This window comes from Ursus americanus, chromosome 9 (assembly GCF_024610735.1).
Source record: "Ursus americanus isolate L20-20 chromosome 9, mUrsAme1.1.p, whole genome shotgun sequence".
Lineage (NCBI taxonomy): Eukaryota > Metazoa > Chordata > Mammalia > Carnivora > Ursidae > Ursus > Ursus americanus.
Genome location: NC_142135.1, coordinates 23,373,856 through 23,393,289, shown reverse-complemented (window position 1 = coordinate 23,393,289; position 19,434 = coordinate 23,373,856). Strand labels below are relative to the sequence as shown.

At 34.8% G+C, this 19,434-nt stretch overlaps 1 non-coding gene across 1 annotated transcript; it reads right to left on the bottom strand.

The window, feature by feature from the left end:
- Positions 1-18,381: 18,381 nt before the first annotated feature.
- LOC123797995 (U6 spliceosomal RNA) lies at positions 18,382-18,484 on the bottom strand. The gene has a single exon (XR_006781149.2). It is a non-coding gene; the product is annotated as a U6 spliceosomal RNA (small nuclear RNA).
- Between the last annotated feature and the right edge of the window lie 950 nt (positions 18,485-19,434).

Sequence of the window (19,434 nt, the reverse complement as noted above, 5' to 3'; positions counted from 1 at the left end):
AACAGGCCCTATATAATCCCTTCCTCTTTAGTTGTAGCCAGATTTGTAAGTATGAATGGTGTCAGTCCCATAATTATGTTACATTTTAAAGCTAAGGGATTTTGCAGATTTGATTAAATCCTGAATCGGTTGACTTGGAGTTAACCGAAAGAGAGATTATCCTGGTGGGCCTGAGTTAATCAGTTTTGCTCTTAACAGAACACAACTGCTCAAAACAGCATCAGACACTCTCTTCTGTTGGCCTTGAGGAAGAAAACCAACACGTTGTGAAGAGGACCATGCATCAGGAAATTGCAGGTCCCTCTGGGATTTGAGACCCTCAGTCCTACAAACACAATGCACTCAACTATCCAAAATCTAAATTAGCTTAGAAGAGGACTGTGAGCTCCAAATGAGAATCCAGCTGGGCTGACACTTTGACTTTGATCTTGTGAAAACCTGAATGAGAATTCAGTTACAGTACAGCTAAAGTACTGCAACCTTCAGAAAGTGTAGGATAATAAACAGGTATTGTTTAAGCAGTTTGGAAGCTAAATTTGTGATAATTTATTATTTAGCAATTGAAAATATATACACCTTGCAAAGGTGAAAGTAAATAATTCAAAATGAAGTCACTAATGTTCCCCTTAAGATAAATTTCAAAACTGATCAGAAGCCTTTCCTAGGTGCTTTTTTTCGTTTGATCCCAGCTATTAGTGCTGATTTTAAGCATTTCCTGTCTTCTCAAAAGAGATGTGCTGTTAGGAATACCTGCCAGTGAAATAGGCAGGCGGCCAAATCAGAGAGAGTTTCAGTTCCAGTGAAATCTACTGAGAGAAGAGAAGAGCAAGCCAGCCTTGAGTGTTGCTACAGGCTTGCTTGTCTGAGATTTCTGAGCCTATATTCTAATCGGGCCTTGTCTTTTTCATCACTCAGACACAAATTCTATGAATTCAATAAACCAATGGTTTCAGAATGATTTGGGCATTTACACATTATTGGAAAAGTTTTCACTTTTATAGGAATTCCCTAACTTGGTGGGTGTCATTTCTCTCTAATAACAGTTTTTCCCATTCCCAATATGGATGCCTAACTTCCTCATGTAAGGACTGGAGATTTAAGCTACATACATTTGGTTATTTTCTCTGCACCTTCTCATGCTGAGTAGTCTAGAAAGGCATTCTTATCTTAGTTTCTGGACAGTTGCAATTGCTCTGCTTATACAAATGAACATAACTCCAAGTTGATATGTAGTATTTAAAGATCTTTGATTTTAAATGGGCCTTATAATCCAATGGAATCATTTCAACCTGTGCTTATTTTTAGATTAATTTTAAGCCCCATCATTTAATTTCACTAATGATAATCTTTCAATAGTTCCCATCATTCAAACAGTGCTATCCAATATTGTAGCTACTAGTCCCATGCAACTATTTAGATCTAAATTTAAATTAAACAAAAAAGTAATAATAATTGTGTCGGTCTCACTAGCCACTTTTCAACTATTCAATAACCACATGTGGCTAGTGTCTTCCATATTAGACAATGCAGATTATAGAACATTTCCATCACTGCAGAAAGGTTTATTGAACAATGCTGAATTAAGCCTGGATTCCCAGGCAATATATTTAAGCTTTTCATAGTTTTACCTTCTCTACATTTTTAAATCTAATTTCTTCCTTTCTGCCACAGTTAGTCAGTGCTCTAACCACTTTAAATCACTTACCTTTCACAAACTGGATATTATTTAACTTTTGAACATGCCTTTTTCAGGGTCATTAATACCATCCATTCTCTTGTCCACCTGGTGAATTTCTGCTCATCCTTTAGCACTCAGCCCAGATACCACCTCTAATAAAATACCTGTCTTGATATTCTCAAACACAGATAGGTATTTTCTCCTCTGTACTACCATAATGCCTTATTCACACCTTGATTATAGTAATGTTTATATGGGTGTAATTCCTTCACATGGGTTTGTGCTATTATTGATCATAAGCCTCTAGAGGAAAGGGACCTTACTGTTCCAATTTTATGTCCCTCTATGCCACATATGTAATAGGTAGTACTTACTAATTTGACCATTCATATCCTTATTTTCCTCACACTATTTTCTGACCAAGCGTGGGGCAATAACTTCATACACTGATTTTGGAAGGAAACCAAAAATAATCCATATGCTACTCATCAAAAGTTGACCTTATAAGAAGGAAACTACAGTAAGACAAAGGGCAGAGCAAGAAGCTTTTTAAAGCAAGATATATGACTTGGCAGACAGTGAATATGTGAATAACTTGTATATTTACCCTTCTTGAAACTCTATAAAATCAGATAACTTGTCAGGTAGAAAACTCAATATATATATATATATATATATATATATATATATATATATATATATATATATATATATAAAATCAGATCTTTTGCAGTCCCATGGTTCTTGGCTCCCAGAGAAAGCTGCAGGTACTCAGAAATTTCAGTGAGGCTGTTGAGTTTTCCTCCATAATTTGGTGGGGTGGGGGAAGGGAGAGCTTTCCCGTGCATTTTAATTACATCACAGTATATGTAACCAACATCAATTGGTAATACACTCATTTGGACATCTTTTTAAAATGCTAATTACACAATTCTCTCCATTATGTTGTTCTGTCTCATTCCGAAAAGTGGCTAACTGAAAAAAGAGAAACGAACTGTACGATGCGCTATTGGTAAGTGTTGCACTTATAGTTATGAATAAAAATACTGTTTCACTGTCTCAATGTTAGTCACATTTTTTGTTTGTTTTGGTAGCCTTTAAAAAAATCAAAATGCTCTAGTAACTTCCTCTGGCTAAAGCAGAAGAATTCTACAGATTTTAGTCTAGCTGCCTGCCATCAGTCACAGAGTTGGAAAGGCCCTCTAGCACATAAGACCATCTGAATGACGCAGAAGAGTCCTTTTCAAGGGTCTTGGAACATGCAATCACTTGGCTGCCATCAAATGTTTCTAGAGGAGAGGAATCCTCAAGTCCAATAGACCAGAGGGTCTTCTGGCTCTGCCAAGAAGAGTGACAGAGGCTATAAAACTGTCTGCTCTCCTTTGCTAAATGTCTTGCCAGAAATCACACAGACTCAGAGCTGTTGAAAATACGGCTGCTTTATTTCAAAATGCACCCGGCAAGCGATGCTGCTTCCTACTCTCTCGCTCCATCTACTGGAGCTTACTCAAAACACTGATCTAGTTAACATTCAGCTAAGAAAATAAACGTTCCAGAATACCTTTCATTCCCTTGTTGTTTCCCCTTGAGGGTAAAATCCTCAAGAAGCAGAGTCTGACAGCCAGCAATTTGAATTTGTTTGCAGAATATTTCTTAAAGCAAAAAAAGAACAATGAGCAAGTTGAATAAAGAAAAATTCACTGTGAGCACCATACCCACTTTCTTAGCTTTTCCTCATGAATTTTTGCCTTTTACTATTTTTCCAGAACTTTTCTCCTTTTTAAAATTTACTTTGCAATTTATGGTAATTATACCAGTAATTTGCAATAGAGGAATAGGTCCTGGATTTGAAGTCAGATGATAAAAATTCAGTTCTGACCTGCACGCATTAATATCAGAGATTCACCATTTTTCTTTAAGTAACTAGGATAGATGTTCTTACTTATGGGGATTGCATTAAAAACTCTGGTGTGACAAGCGGTACTCTATAATAACTATAGTATCCCTAATTCTGGGAACTCCCATCCTCAATTCAGACCCGCCCCCCCCACACTCTCTCCTGTCTCCTTTTTCAACTTGCCTTTGGCCTTTTTGTTATTATTAATAATAGACTTATTTCTTAGAGCAGATTAGATTTAAAAACTGAACAAAGTACAGAAATTTCCCATATACCACATCTCCTCTAGCCCTCTCAGAATTTCCCTTATTACTAACATCTTTCTTTAGTGTCATACATTTGTTATTACAGATGAAGTCATATCAACACAGCATTATTAACTAAAGTCCAAAGTTTACATTCGGGTCCACTCTTTGTGTTGTACAGTTCCGTGGACTTTGACAAATTCATAATGCCAGGTATCCACCACTGCAGTATCTTATGGAATAGTTTCACTGCCCTAAAAATCCCTTGTGCTTCACTTATCCACCACCCACAACCGCTGTTAACCACTGATCTTTTTACTGTCTCTATAATTATGTGTTTTCCGGCATGTCATATAATTGGAATCATACAGTATATATAGCCTTTTCTGATTGCTATTTTTCACTTAACAATTTGCATTTAAAGTTCTTCTATGTCTTTTTGTGATTTGATAACACACTTCTTTTCATTGTTGAATAAATATTCCATTGTATGGATGGACCACAGCTGGCTTATCCATTTACCTATTGAAGGTCATTGGGTTGTTTCCATGTTGTGACAATTACAAATAAAGCTGCTGTAAACATTTATGAGCAGGTTTTATGCAGTAGGACTATGTTTAGCTTTATCAAAAACTCCCAAACTTTCTCCCAAAGTGGCTGTACCACCAGCAATAATGAGAGTTCCTGTTGCCCTATATCTTCACCAGCATTTGGTACTGTCAGTATTTTATCTTACACATTCCATATATGTGTGTAGAACTTCTTATTTTCACTCCCTCTTCTAAGAGTTTCACTGTGATCTCTCCCAGCTGACTGGCCTTGAGGCCCCTACAAGACTGAGAGATCTTAATGAATGTATCCAACTTTGTTCACTTCTGTATCTCCAGTGACTATAAGGTTTGGCATGTAGAAGGGCCCACTCATTGAATGCAATCTCCTGACACCAATATTTCTGTCCCCAGTGTCCTTGGAACCAATCTCTGTTAGCCACACCATTCTGAGCACCTCATTTTGTAGTTGTATGGCCTTGGGCGAGTCACATAATCTATCTGAATATCTGTTTATTTACTTATCTAAAAATAGAACTTTCAATGAGCTCCTTGACAATCTTAAAGATTTTAGTAAAGATGAAATGAGTCAAATATGAAGCTGCTTTGTATGATGCACAATTTGGAGTCAATTATTTTAATTGCTATGCACATATATTGGGAAACCACCTAATTCAGGAAGTGCAAAAAAAATCTGTCTACTTCAAAATGTCTTACTTGCCTCTGTTCTGGAATACATTATATTACACACGCACACACACACAAAAATAGTGTCTTAATTGAATACATAGCCCAAATCATGGTAATATTTGAGAAAGTTTCTACATAAATGATAATGTATACCAAACACTTGCTCCTGAATATAAAACTAGGATAATTATTTAAATTCAGAAAAGTTAAGTGTATTATTTATTCTTTTAGTTATTTTGCATGACCAAATATCTGATTATAATAGAAGTAGCTGATGTGGACAATGGGGTGTTGGGGTTTGGTAATGACAGCAAGTGGTAATCAATAATGCTAAATATTGCTCATATGACCTAGGAAGCAAATTAAACTACGCTTCCTATATTTCAAAGTCTGGTATAATACTCTCCAAACCCACTGGGATCTGGGGTGAGGATAACCATATGATTATTTTCTGGACCACAGTCACTCCAAATATGGGATAAGTATGTAGACTTGCCAATTTTTAAACTCACAGGTATTTGGGCTTATGTATCTTCATAAGATCCAAACCAAAATGGATTTGCAATAGACTCTGCCTCCAAGAATATTAGGAAAAGAAGAGCTATTTAATTGAGGCCTTAAAGAAAGTGACTTACTTACAAACATTTTCTAAGCACCTAAAATGTCTCAGGCACTATCCTTCTCAGGTTTGTTTGTTTTAAAAATATATATTTTAATTCAAGAAACAAAACAGATGAACATAGGGGAAGAGAAGGAAAAATAAAATAAGATAACAGAGAGGGACATTTTTTCATGTTTCTGTTAGCCATTTGTATGTCTTCATTGGAAAAGTGTCTGTTCATATCATCTGCCCATTTTTTGATTTGATTATTTGTTTCTCGTGTATTGAGTTTGAGAAGTTCTTTGTAGATCTTGGATACCAGTCTTTTATCTGTAGTGTCATTTGCAAATATCTTCTCCCATTCCGTGGGCTGCCTCTTAGTTTTTTTTGACTGTTTCCTTGGCTGTGCAAAAGCTTTTTATCTTGATGAAATCCCACAAGTTCATTTTTTCTTTTGTTTCTCTTGCCTTTGGGTATGTGTCATGAAAAAAGTAGCTGTGGTCGATGTCAAAGAGGTTGCAGCCTATGTTCTCCTCTAGGATTTTGATGGATTCCTGTCTCACATCGAGGTCTTTCATCCATTTGGAGTTTATCTTTGTGTATGGTGTGAGAGAGTGGTCAAGTTTCGTTCTTTTGCATATAGCTGTCCAATTTTCTCAGCACCATTTATTGAAGAGACTGTCTTTTTTCCACTGGATATTTTTTCCTGCTTTGTCAAAGATTAGTTGCCCAAAGAGTTGAGTGTCCATTTCTGGGTTCTCTATTCTATTCCATTGGTCTATCTGTCTGTTTTTGTGCCAGTACCATGCTGTCTTCGTGATCACAGCTTTGTAGTATAGCTTGAAATCCGGCAACATGATGCCCCCAGCTTTGTTTTTCCTTTTCAACAATTCCTTGGCAATCTGGGGCCTTTTCTGGTTCCACACAAATTTAAGGGCTGTTTGTTCCAGTTGTTTGAAAAATGTCATTGGTATTTTGATCGGGATGGCATTGAAAGTGTCATTAGCCATCAGAGAAATTCAAATCAAAACCACATTGAGATACCACCTTACACCAGTTAGAATGGCAAAAATTGACAAGGCAGGAAACAACAAATTTTGGAGAGGATGTGGAGAAAGGTGGATCCCTCTTACACTGTTGGTGGGAATGCAAGTTGGTACAGCCACTCTGGAAAACAGTGTGGAGGTCCCTTAAAAAGTTAAAAATTGAGCTACCCTATGATTCAGCAATTGCAATACTGGGTATTTACCCCAAAGATACAGATGTAGTGAAGTGAAGGGCCATATGCACCCCAATGTTCATAGCAGCATTGTCCACAATAGCTAAATCGTGGAAGGAGCTGAGATGCCCTTCAACAGATGACTGGATTAAGATGATGTGGTCCATATATACAATGGAATATTACTCAGCCATCAAAAAGAACGATTTCACAACATTTGCTGCAACATGGACAGGACTTGAGGAGATAATGCTAAGCGAAATAAGTCAAGCAGAGAAAGTCAATTATCATATGGTTTCACTCATTTATGGAACATAAGAAGTAGGAAAATCGGTAGGAAAAGAAAGGGAAGAAGAAAGGGGGGGGGTAAAGAGAAGGGGGAATGAACCATGAGAGACTATGGACTCTGGGAAACAAACTGAGGACTTCAGAGGGGAGGGGGGGTGGGGGAATGGGATAGGCTGGTGATGGGTATTAAGGAGGGCGTGTATTGCATGGTGCACTGGGTGTTACATGCAAGTAATGAATCATGGAACTTTACATCAAAAACTAGGGATGTACTGTATGGTGACTAACATAATATAATAAAAATTATTATTTAAAAAAAGATAACAGAGAGGGAGGGAAACCATAAGAGACTCTTAACTATAGGAAACTGAGGGTTGCTGGAGGGCTGGTGGATGGGGGGATGGGGTAACTGGGTGATGTGCATTAAGGAGGGCACTTGATGTAATGATCACCGGGTGTTATATGCAACTGATGAATCACTGAATTCTACCCCTGACACTAATATTACACTATATGTTAACTAAATTGAATTTAAATTGAATATATATATATTTAATTATATTGTATATGTTTAATTATATATATTTAATTATACATATATATGCATATCTATCTATCTATCTATCTATCTATCTATCTATCTATCTTTGGGAACGTTATTGAGGGTATTTTCAATGGATTTGCAATGATTTTCTTTTATCATATGTCTGACTTGTATATGGTCTTTAAGAAATTAAATATTAATCCACACACCACTCTTTAAAGGTAATTTGTATTTTTTTGCTTGGTTGCCTTTTAAGATTTTTCACTTGGTCTTTGGCATGCTGAAATTTCATTTTAATATGTCTCATTTGGAATAATTATTATTTCTAGTCCTCTTTGAGATCCACTGGGAATCTTAAATCTGTTTCTTTCTCAGTTTAGACAGTTCAATAAATATTTTATTCATTATCTTTTTATGTATCTCACCAGCTGCTCCTGGAACACCATTTAATCATACTTTAGAAATTTACCACCTACTCTTCCTTGTCTATTAACCTGTCCTACATATTTACCATCTTTAAATCTCTCTGCTAATTTACAGATAATTTCTTCTAAACTTTCAGTTCCTCTTCTCTCTTCAACTATGTCTAATTTTCTTTTACAATTGTCCATTGAGGTTATACTTTTATTTACTGAATATTTTTCTTATTTCTAGAAGTTGGCTGTTTTTAATTTTTTTTAAAGATTTTTTTATTTACTTGAGAGAGTGAGTGAGAGAGCAGGAGAGGGGCGGGGAGGCAGAAGCAGACTCCCTGCTGAGCATGGAGCCCACGTAGGGCTCCTGGACTCCAGGATCATGACCTGAGCTAAAGGCAGACACTTAACCGACTGAGCCACACAGGTGTCCTGAAGTTGTCTGTTTTTTAAATAAAATCTTTTGGCCCTTTTCGTACTTTTCTATTTGTAGGTATTTTCAAGTTTATCTTCTTTTTTTAAAAACACAATAAGTATTGTTTATACTCTGTCTCTAAGAAGCCCAATATTTGTAATCATTGTGGGTATATTTCTGTTACTTAATTGTTTCTGCTAATTGTGGCATATAATGCCATGAATCCTCATGTGCTTGGTATTTTTAACTTGTGTGCTGCTCATAGTCCTGAAAAATTACCTATGTGGATATTTCAAAGATTAAAAAACAAGGGAGGGATCTTTCCTCTAAAGATCCAACTTGGTTTCTTGAAGGCACCAAGGGGCACTACAACTGTCCAATCACTGAAATGTATTCACAATCTGTAGGTTATTTTATAACTAGTAGATACTTATTAATTTGGACTGCAAATGTATTATTCAAGTGGGCTATGATTATGATTTCTTAGGGTTTTTCCTCTAAGGCAACTTTGTCTGATGTTCAGGGGATGGATGGCAGATTTACTTCTGATTTACCTTTATTCTAATGCTGTAATTTTCTGAAGCCCTAGCTTAATGTAGGCAGAATCTCTTATCAGATATCTTGGGTGGTTGGTAGGCCTTGGGCTATAACTTCTATTGTCCTTATGTTTAAGCCATCAAAACTAAAGTGTAAATTACCTTTGAATAATAATTGCCTTTGTGGCAAAAATAGCTCCAGTACTCCCTTACTCTTGGGTTCCAGGTTTTCCTTAGACTTAGTTTCTTAATTCCTCACTACTTTGTCAGCTTTTTGATGGTTTTTGAAAGGTAGTCATAAAATATTTTATCCAGCATCTGTTGTTGGTTTCAATGGGAGGATTAGTTTGAATAACCCAACCTGCTATATCCCTGGAAACAGAACAAGACATGCAACATTTTCTAAACAAATTGCTTAAATTGAGTTTGAGTCTAAGTCTGATTCAAAGTGGAACAGGACACTTTGTAAAAACAAACCTGGCCAGAAATTAAATTCATGAACCCACCCCAGGGTCTCAGAAATAGTAATACTATTATTCTGTATAAGTATGTACTGGCAAGAATTTTGCAGTGTACTTTTCAGGGAATCAAAGTACAGCTGAAAACTAAATTTTTAAAAAATCAACTCTGTACTTGAAGAGAAATTTTCATAATTGTAGATAGGGAAACAAAGGTACCCTCAAGTAATAACAAAGGGTCTCATTTAAAGAAACAACACCTCAATCAAAACTGTTGTGGTACAAGGATGGGATAGAAAGGCACAGAAGAATGTCAAAACACGGCTAATAATCAAAGAGAACCTGGAGACATGGAAGCCAGTCCTACCAGAAATCCTCTAAGCCTCATAACTAAAGGTTTTACCAATTTCATAATAATGAAACATTACAACTTTATGTCATTCATAAGTTTAATTTTGTTATATAACCCTAGTTAATTTAGACTACATTATGTGCGTCCCCTTTACTAAAGTTTGAGTTCAATCATTATTTACCAATCCTCTTGGACTCTTTAATAAACATCCCAAGCTAAAAGAGTATATCTAGGTAGTATCACAGGTAAATATCTGGACCCAGAGAGCTGTGCTTTTTCCAGAATGTTACCAAGCCAGGCTAATTTCTGGCTCGCTATCTACAAAATTAAGATGCAGATATATAAAGGAAAAGAAATATATGGTGTGTTTTTGTTTTTTTGTTTTGTTTTATGCTCTGGGCAGGAGCATGGAGAATTGATTCTCTAGCAGAAATATCAGTACTTTGGAAGTCCTGTAATTATGTAATATACATATTTCTTTCAGCTCATCTCTCTTTTTAAAAATTCTGTTATCTAAATGTTTGACCTCTAAAAAACGGTATATTAAAAAGCTTAATCATAACATTTCAAGTTAAAATGGCTTTTTATGGAAACCTTCATTACTTGAAAGGCTTTGTCATCCACTTTCTTGATCAAAATAGGTAGTGACCTGTAAAGCAGCCAAGAAATTTATACTTGGAGTGGCTTTTTCCTGATGGATGAAGGAGCAGGCAAAGATTCTTCCTAGTAAAGTGTGGGCGGATAATTTTATGTGACAACCACATTATGAATGAGGCAATAGGAGCATGAAGTAGTTCACAGCATTCACTTCTATCAAGTTCTGCTGATTAAAAAACCAAGGTGTGGTTCAAAAAGTATCTGAGCCTCCAATAATTTTTGGCTTCTCTCTAAGTCAGACTACATGAGAATACACCAGAGGCTCTGGAAAGGAAGCCATGTCATCATTGGCAAGAAGAATTCTAGAATTGGCCCCAGTTGGCTTAACTGAGCCTTCCAATGCAGCATGAAGGATGGAACTGGTGCATGTAATGGCATGAAGCCTCATATATTAAAACCGAATATCACTCATAGCAGTTGTAAGCTTTATCAGAAATCCTAGATACAGGCATCTCTTCAGGATCTCAAGCACTGAAAGGATCTTTTGTAGTATCGCATACTGTATAACAAACATTGTTGTCATCAGCAGGTTTGGATCTTCTGGGAGTCTGTATTCTGTCAAGGCCTTTGGCAGAGATTCAGGTAGAGAAACATTTACTTTAAAATGATTAATGATTCCCAACTCTACTTTGCCAAAGACCACGCTTTTGTCCTCTCTTTTTGGTCATTGATCCTGAAACACTTCTGCAACTTACTCGGCTTTCAAATTAACGTGTATACTTTGAAAAATATACATACTTGATTAGATCTTTCTTTTCCCTGGAAACTGACCATGGCAGACTCTCTTGGACAAGTACTGTATAAATATCTATTTAATCAGTATTATTATTTGAATGGTGTAATTTAATTAGTCCATTTCTAAACCACATTTATGGGCCAGCTGGTAAAGCCAGGGTTCCAAGATATGACCTTTATTTGATAGGGTTTTAATAACGCATTTACTGAAACAGTGTGTAGCACCACATATTACACAGTAATACCATTAAACTATCCCACAGTAAACAATATGATATCTAAGGCTCATTTTTTTCTGGTACATGTGACCTAGAACTAAGAAGGCAAAATCTCAGATGGTTATAAATACAAATTCTAATTCAATCATATTAGTAAAGAAATATACTTAAATCTTTCAAGCAAGTGAAAAATTTTGCCTCAAAATGTCTCTTTTTCTTAAATGTGATTGCTGTGACAGAAGGTTCTTTTTTCCCCTGCCTTTAGGTAGGAGAACTAAGGGGGTAGAAGTACTATGTTTTGGCCGGTTTATGAGTGTATACGTGTGCGTGTATTTCCTGAAACAGCCAGTTAGTAAAATAATGTAATTCATTAATTAAATTTCCTACATTTTAATTTAAATGTATATTTAGGTCTCAGGTTTTAAAATAGTTTAATTTTTGTTTTGGGTAAGCAGAAAAAAATGAAACAATAGGAAACCATTTTTGGGGTCAAACTTTCTCATCACTGTTTATTTGTAAGAAAAAGACTGGTTGAGAGAAATACTTTACGGGACATCCTCAAACTGGCAAAACTTGATAGGAAAACCTGCTTAACACCAGGAGGTAGACAATCCATGCTTGGCTCTCTGGTAGGCTGAGACAATTTATACAAACTTTTTAAAGCATCTATCAAACTAACAACTTACCCACAATGATGATGACATTCTACAATTAAGAATCATAAAAACTCTCCATCTTTATTGTCTTTTGACTTGTACTTATATTATAAAAAGTGATTTTTAGAACTGAGATCTATTGCAAATAAAACCTTGCAATCTTAGAAAAACAAGTCTCACATCCATGCATGAATGCAGGTATTCTTATCAACCAACCATTACTAGATTTCTTTTTTTAGACCTCAGTTGTTTTTGTTTCTTAGATTATTCCACAAGCATTTATTAAGCACCTTATGTGACAAATCCTGTTCTAGATGTGGGAATTTGACCATAAATATATAAAAACTACTATGTCAAGAAACTGGTGAAGGTATTTGACGCTTTATAGAAGAGGTCCACAACTATGGCTCCTGAGTCAAATCTGAGCCACTACTCTTTTTTTTTTTAACAGTTTTATTAATGTACTATTAATGTTTAAAACGTCATATATTTAATGTGTACAATTTGATGTTTGAACATATGCAAACATCCATGACACTTCCCCACAATTAAGGTAACTGACATATCCAACACCTCTGAAACTTCCCTTGTGCCCCTCTGTTTTTGCTTGTTTTGTTGCTATTGTTGGAAGAGCACTTAATATGAGTTCTACTTAACAAATTTGAAAGTGCACAATACCATATTGTTAACTATAGGCACTGTGTTGCACAGCAGATTTCTGGAACTTACTTATTGAGCATAACTGAAACTTTTACCCATTGAACAACGACCCTTCATTTCCCCCCTCCCCTCAGCCCCTAGCAACTAGAACTGTATTATCTATTTCTACGAGTTTGGCTATTTTTGATGTCTTATATGAATGGAATCTCACAGTATTTGATCTTCTGTGACTGGCTTATTTCATTTAGCATGTTGTTTGAAGTTACCTTCTTTTTTAAGGCTGAATAATGTATATACCACATTTTCTTTATTTATTCACCTTTCGACATTGACTTTGTTTCAATTTCTTAGCTATTATGAATAATAAACTTAGCTGCAATGAACATGGGAGTGCAGATATCTGTTCAAGATCCTAATTTTAATATTTTGGGTATGTACCCAGAAATAAGATTGCTGAATCATATGATAGTTCTATTTTTAATTTTTTTAAAGAAACCCCATCTTGTTTTCCATAGATGCTATACTATTTTATCTTCCATGTGGACAAGGGTTCAAACTTCTCCACATGCTCACCAACACTTGTTTTTTGTTTTTTTATGGCAATAGCCATCCTAACAGGTATGAGGTGATATCTCATTGTAGTTTTACATTTCCTTAATAATTAATGACATAGAGCATCTTTTCATATGTCTGTTGGCCATTTATATGTTTTCTTTGGAGAAATGCCTGTTCAAATCCATTGCCCATTTTTAATGGGGTTATTTCCTTTTTGGAATTGAGTTGTAGGAGTTCCTTATATATTTTGTAAATTAACCCTCTAACAGATACATGACTTGCAAATATTTTCTGTCATTCTGTAGGCTGACTTTTCATTCTTTCTTGGTTGGTTGTTTTCTTTGCTATGCAGAAGCTTTTTAGTTTCATGTAGTCCTACCTGTCTATTTTTGCTTTTGTTGCCTGTGCTTTTGGTGTCATATCCAAAAATCACTGCCAAGACCTAAGTCGAGAGACTTTGCCTTATGTTTTCTCCTATGAATTTTGCAGTTTCAGGTGTTATGTTTAAGCCTTCAATACTTTTTGAGCAGATTTTTGTATATGGTGTAAGATAATATTCTGATTACATTCTTTTGCATGTAAATAACCAGTTTCCCATCACCATTTGTTGAAAAGAATATCTTTTCCCCGTTGTGAATTCTAGGCACACTTGTCAAAGATCAATTGACTGTATATTCATAGGTTTATTTCTGGGTTCTCTATTCTGTTCTATTGGTCAATCTGTCTGTATCTATGCCAATACTGTATTGTTCTAATTACTGTAACTTTGTAGTATGTTTTGAAATCAGAAAATGTGAGGCCTCTAAGGTTGTTCTTCTCAATATTGCTTTGACTATTTGGGGTACTTTTTATTATTCCATTTAATTTGGGGATTTTTTTTTTCTATTTTTGCAAGAAATGCCACTAGGGTTTCAATGTCTATTACATCAAATGTGTAGGTTGCTCTGGGTTCTGTGAACATTTTAACAATATTAAGCCTTCTAATAAGTAAATATGGGATGTTTTCCCATTTGTTTATGTCTCCTTTAATTAGTTACACCAATGTTTTGCAGTTTTCAGTGTATAAGTCTTTTATTCCTTGATTAAATTAATTCCTAAGTATTTTATTCTTTTTGATGCTATTATAAATGGGATTGCTTTCTTAATTTATCTTTCTGATATTTCTTTATCTTTACATAGAAATGCAAATTATTTTTATGTTGATTCTGTATCTGGTAACTTTACTGAATTCATTTATTAGCTTTCACAGGGTTTTTTTGTTTGTTTGTTTTGTTTTTTGGGTTTTTTTTTGTGGAGTTCTTAGAGTTTTCTACATATTGAATTATCTTATCTGCAACACAGATAATTTTACTTTATCCTTTCTGATTTAAATTAATTGATTTCTTTTTCTTGCCTGATTGCTCTGTTTAGAACTTCTAGTACTATGCTGAATAGGAGTGGTGAGAGTGGGTTTTCTTTCTTTTTTCCTGACATCAGAGAAAATGCTTTCAATTTATCACAAGTGAGTATGATGTTAGCTGTGGATTTTCCATATAAGGTCTTTATTATGTTGAGGTCCATTGCTTCTATGCCTAGTGGTTTTCATGAAAAAGTGTTGAATTTTGTTAAATTATTTTTTGCAACTATTGAGATAATCCTGTGATTCTTATCCTTAATTCTGTTAATGTGTCACATTTATTGATGTGTGTATGTTGAAACACATTTGTGTCTTAAGAATAACTCTTACTTGATCATGACATATGATCCTCTTAATGTACTGACTTAATGTAGTGAATTACTTTGCTAGTATTTTGTTGAGGATTTTTGTATCTATGTTAATATCAAGGGTTTGGCCTGTAATTTTCTTATTTCTTGTGGTGGTTTTGTCTGGCTTTGCTATCAGGGTAATTCTGGCCTCATAAAATTTAGTTTGGAAATGTTCTCTCCTCTTCAGTTTTTTGGAAGACTTTGAAAAGAATTGGCAATAATTCTTTTCAAATGTTTGGTAGAATTCACTAGTGAAGCCATCTGGTCCTGGACTTTTCTGTGTTGGAAGGTTTTTATTACTGATTAAATCCCTTTATTCATTACTGATCTGTTCAGACCTTGTTTTTCTTCATGACTCAGTCTTGGTAGGTTGTGTGTATCTAGCAATTTATCCATTTCCTCTGTTATCCAGTCTGTTGGTAAATAACCGTTCACAGTAGCCTCTTAGGATCCTTTTTATTTCTGTGGCATTAGGTGTAATGTCCCCTCTTTCATTTCTGATTTTATTAATTTAAATCTGCCTTTTTTTTTCTTGATTAGACTAGCTAAAGATTTGTCAATTTTGTTTATCTTTTCCAAAAACCAACTCTTGGTTTCATTGATCTTTTCTATTGTTTTTATAGCCCCTATCTCATTTATTTTTGCTCTAGTATTTAGTATTTCCTTTCTTCTGCTAACTTTGGACTTAGTTTGTTCTTTCTCTAGTTCCTTGAGGGGTTTTTTAGATCTTTTTTTTTTTAAAGATTTTATTTATTTATTTTAGAGAGAGAAGGAGAGCGGGGAGGGGTGGGGAGGGAGGGAAAAAGAATCTGAAGCAGACTCTGTACTAAGCACAGAGCCCAAAGCAGGGCTCGATCCCACGATCATATCATGACCTGAGCCAAAACCAAGAGTCAAATGCTTAACCAACTGAGCCAACCAGGGACCCCTAGAACTTTCTTTTTTAATGTGGGTGTGTATTGCCATAAAATTCCCTTATAACTGCTTTTGTTGCACCCCATAAGTTTTGGTATGTTGTGTTTTAATTTTCATTTGCCTCAAGTCATTTTTCTGATTTCTCCTTTGATATCTTCTTTGACTGTTGGTTGTTCAGGAGTATGTTGCTTCACTTCCACATGTTCATGAATTTTCCAATTTCTGTTCTCTTATTGATTCCTATTTCATATCATTATGGTTGGAAAAGATACTTGGTATAATTTCAGTCTTATTAAATTTGTTAAGACTTGTTTTATGACCTAACATGGGATCTATCCTGGACAACGTTTCATGTATGCTCAAGAAAAATATGTATTCTACTGCTGTTGGAGGGAAAGTTCTGAATATGTTAGGTTCATTTGATCTATACTGTTGTTCAAGTTAGCTATTTCTTTATTGATTTTCTGCCTGGATATTCTAACAATTATTGAAAATTTGGTATTGAAGTCTTCTAATACTATTGTATTGCTATGAATTTCTCCCTTCAGTTCTATTAATTTTTGCTTTATGTATTTTGGTGTTCTGATGTTGGGTGCATATATATTTATAATTGTTATATATTCCTGATGAATATCCTTTTATCATTACATTATGTCCTATTTGGTGCTTTGTGACAGTTTTTGACTTAAAATGTATTTTAAATGTATGTGGTTTGATATAAGTAAAACCACCCCTGCTCTCTTCTGATTATCATTTGCATTAACTATCTTTTTCTACCCCATTAACTATGTGTGTCTTTAATTCTAAAGAAAGTCCCTCTAAAGAAAACATGCAGTTGGGTCTTGTTTTATCATCCATCAGCCATGCTATGTCTTTTGATCAGGAAATTTAATCCATTTACTTTTAAAGTAATTATTCTTAGGGGAAAACTTAACTATTGCAGTGTTTTCTGTTTTGTAGTTCTTTTGTTCATCTTTTCTTCTCTTGCTATCCTTTGAGTTTTGTTTATTTACTGTGGTCATATATTTTTATTTCTTTTCTTTTGTGTATATTCTGTATGGTTTTTTTTGTAGTAATCATAAGGTTTACATAAAACATCTTATAACAGCCTATTTTAAGCCAATAACAACTTAAGTTCAATAGTATATAAAAACTCTATTCTTTTTACTTTTCCTGCCCATGCTTATTTTGTTACTGAAGTCACAATTTACATCTTTTTTTCTTCCAAATTTTTATTTAAATTCTAATTAGTTAACATATAGTGTAATATTGGTTTCAGGAGCAGAATTTAGTGATTTATCACTTACATATAACACCAAGTGCTCATCATAACAACTGCCCTCCTTAATACCCATCACCCATTTAGCCCGTTCCCCACCCACCCCCCAACCCTTAGTTTGTTCTCTATCATTAAGAGTCTCATGGTTTGCTTCCCTCTCTTTTTTCCCCTTTTTTTCCCTATGTTCATCTGGTTTTGTTTCCTAAATTCCATATGCGTGAAATCATATGGTATTTGTTCTTTTCTAACTTATTTCACTTGACAAAATACACTCTACCTCCCTCCAAATCATTGCAAATGGCAAGATTACATTCTTTTTGATGTCTGAATGATATTGCATTATATATATATACCACATCTTCTTTATCCATTCATTGGTCAGTGGACATTTGGTCTCTTTCCATAGTTTGGCTATTGTTGATAATGTTGCTATAAACATTGCGGTGCATGTACCCGTTGAATCTGTATTTTTGTATCACAGTTTATATCTTTTTATATTGTGAATTTGTTAATAAATTTTATAGTTATAGTTATTCTTAATGTGTTTTTTATCTCTATATTAAAATTAATAGTGGTTTATATATCACCATTACAGTATTCCAGTATTCTGCATTTGTTCATACATTTATCATTACCAGGGTTCATGTACTTTTGCATTGTTTTCATCCTTTCATTTGAAGAACTCCCTTTAGTATTTCTTATAAAGCAGATTATAGATGATGAACTCCCTTAGTTTCTGTTTGGGAAAGTCTTTATCTCTCCTTCATTTTTGAACTATTCACAGCTAATTATAGTATTTTTGTTTGGTAGTTTTTTTTCTTTCAGCACTTTAGACATATCCCCCAACTCCCCTCTGGCCTTCAAGCTTTCTGCTAAGAAATCTGCAGATAGTCTTATGAGGGCTCCCTTGCATGTGACAAAGTTTCTTTTGCAATTTTCAAAATTCATTTTATCTTTGACTTTTGTCAACTACCTTATAGTGTGTCTTCATGTAGACTTATTTAGATTTATCCTATTTGAGATCCTTTCTGCTTTATGAATCTGAATGTCCACTTACTTTCTCCAATTTGGGAAGTTTGGGTTGTTATTTCTTCATGAATTTGCATGTCATCCTGTGCAGGGGCCATGCTAATCTCTGTATTATTCCAATTTTAGTATAGGAGCTGCCAAAGTGAACACTGGGTCATTATTTCTTTAAATAAGTTTTCTGGTAACAGTGGTATCCACAGTGGTAATGAACAGACTGATTCTTATGAAATGCAAAGCTAATCTTGTCACCTCTCTATTTAAAATTCCAAACTCTTTAGAATGACCTTTGGTTCTTCAAGATCTGGGTCCAGCCCACCTTTCCAACCATATCTCTCCCCAACATCTCTCTTTCCATCCTTCAAAGGACAAACACTGGTCATCCTGGAGACTTTTTAAATCTCAAGACCAAGTATTCTCAGTTTCCTCAACAAATGCTTACAATGGCTTTTCTCAGGTAGACTAACTGACACACTAGCAAATACCTTATTCTGAAGGAATTATTTGTGCTTCTGTGACACCAGCATTTCACTCTATCAATTATCACAGTGCCTTTATTCATCCATCTAGCAATACTGAATGTCTAATATAAGCAAGTATTATTCTAGTTAATGCATAGATATCACTCCTATCCACTAGAACTTCAGTATCTAACAGAATATCAAAAATGTCAACTTACTTCCAATCTCAGTTTTCTCTGTATTTGGGATTCACAAAGAGCTTTTTACAACATAAGCACAATTAAAAGACAATAAGGATTGAGAATTTTGTAATTCTTAATTGTAAGAGGTGATCATCATTTGCTCAGTGTGACAGGTAATTTTCAAAGTACCAGTTCATCTCTGAGCACAGAGTTAGTTAACAGATATGTGATTTATGAATAAATAATTAAATGGATAGTCATTAAACACCCCTTTGGACCTGAGTTGTCCATTTTATTCTTCTCTCTTATTTTTGTAGTCTATCCTTGTTGGTAACAAGACACATGCAAGAAGCCACTGCCCTTCCAAAATTTATGGATGCAGATGCAATTCAGTGGTACATTAAGGACCCCCGCATATCAACCATTCTCAGTTAATATACCTGAGGTCCTCCAGTATTGG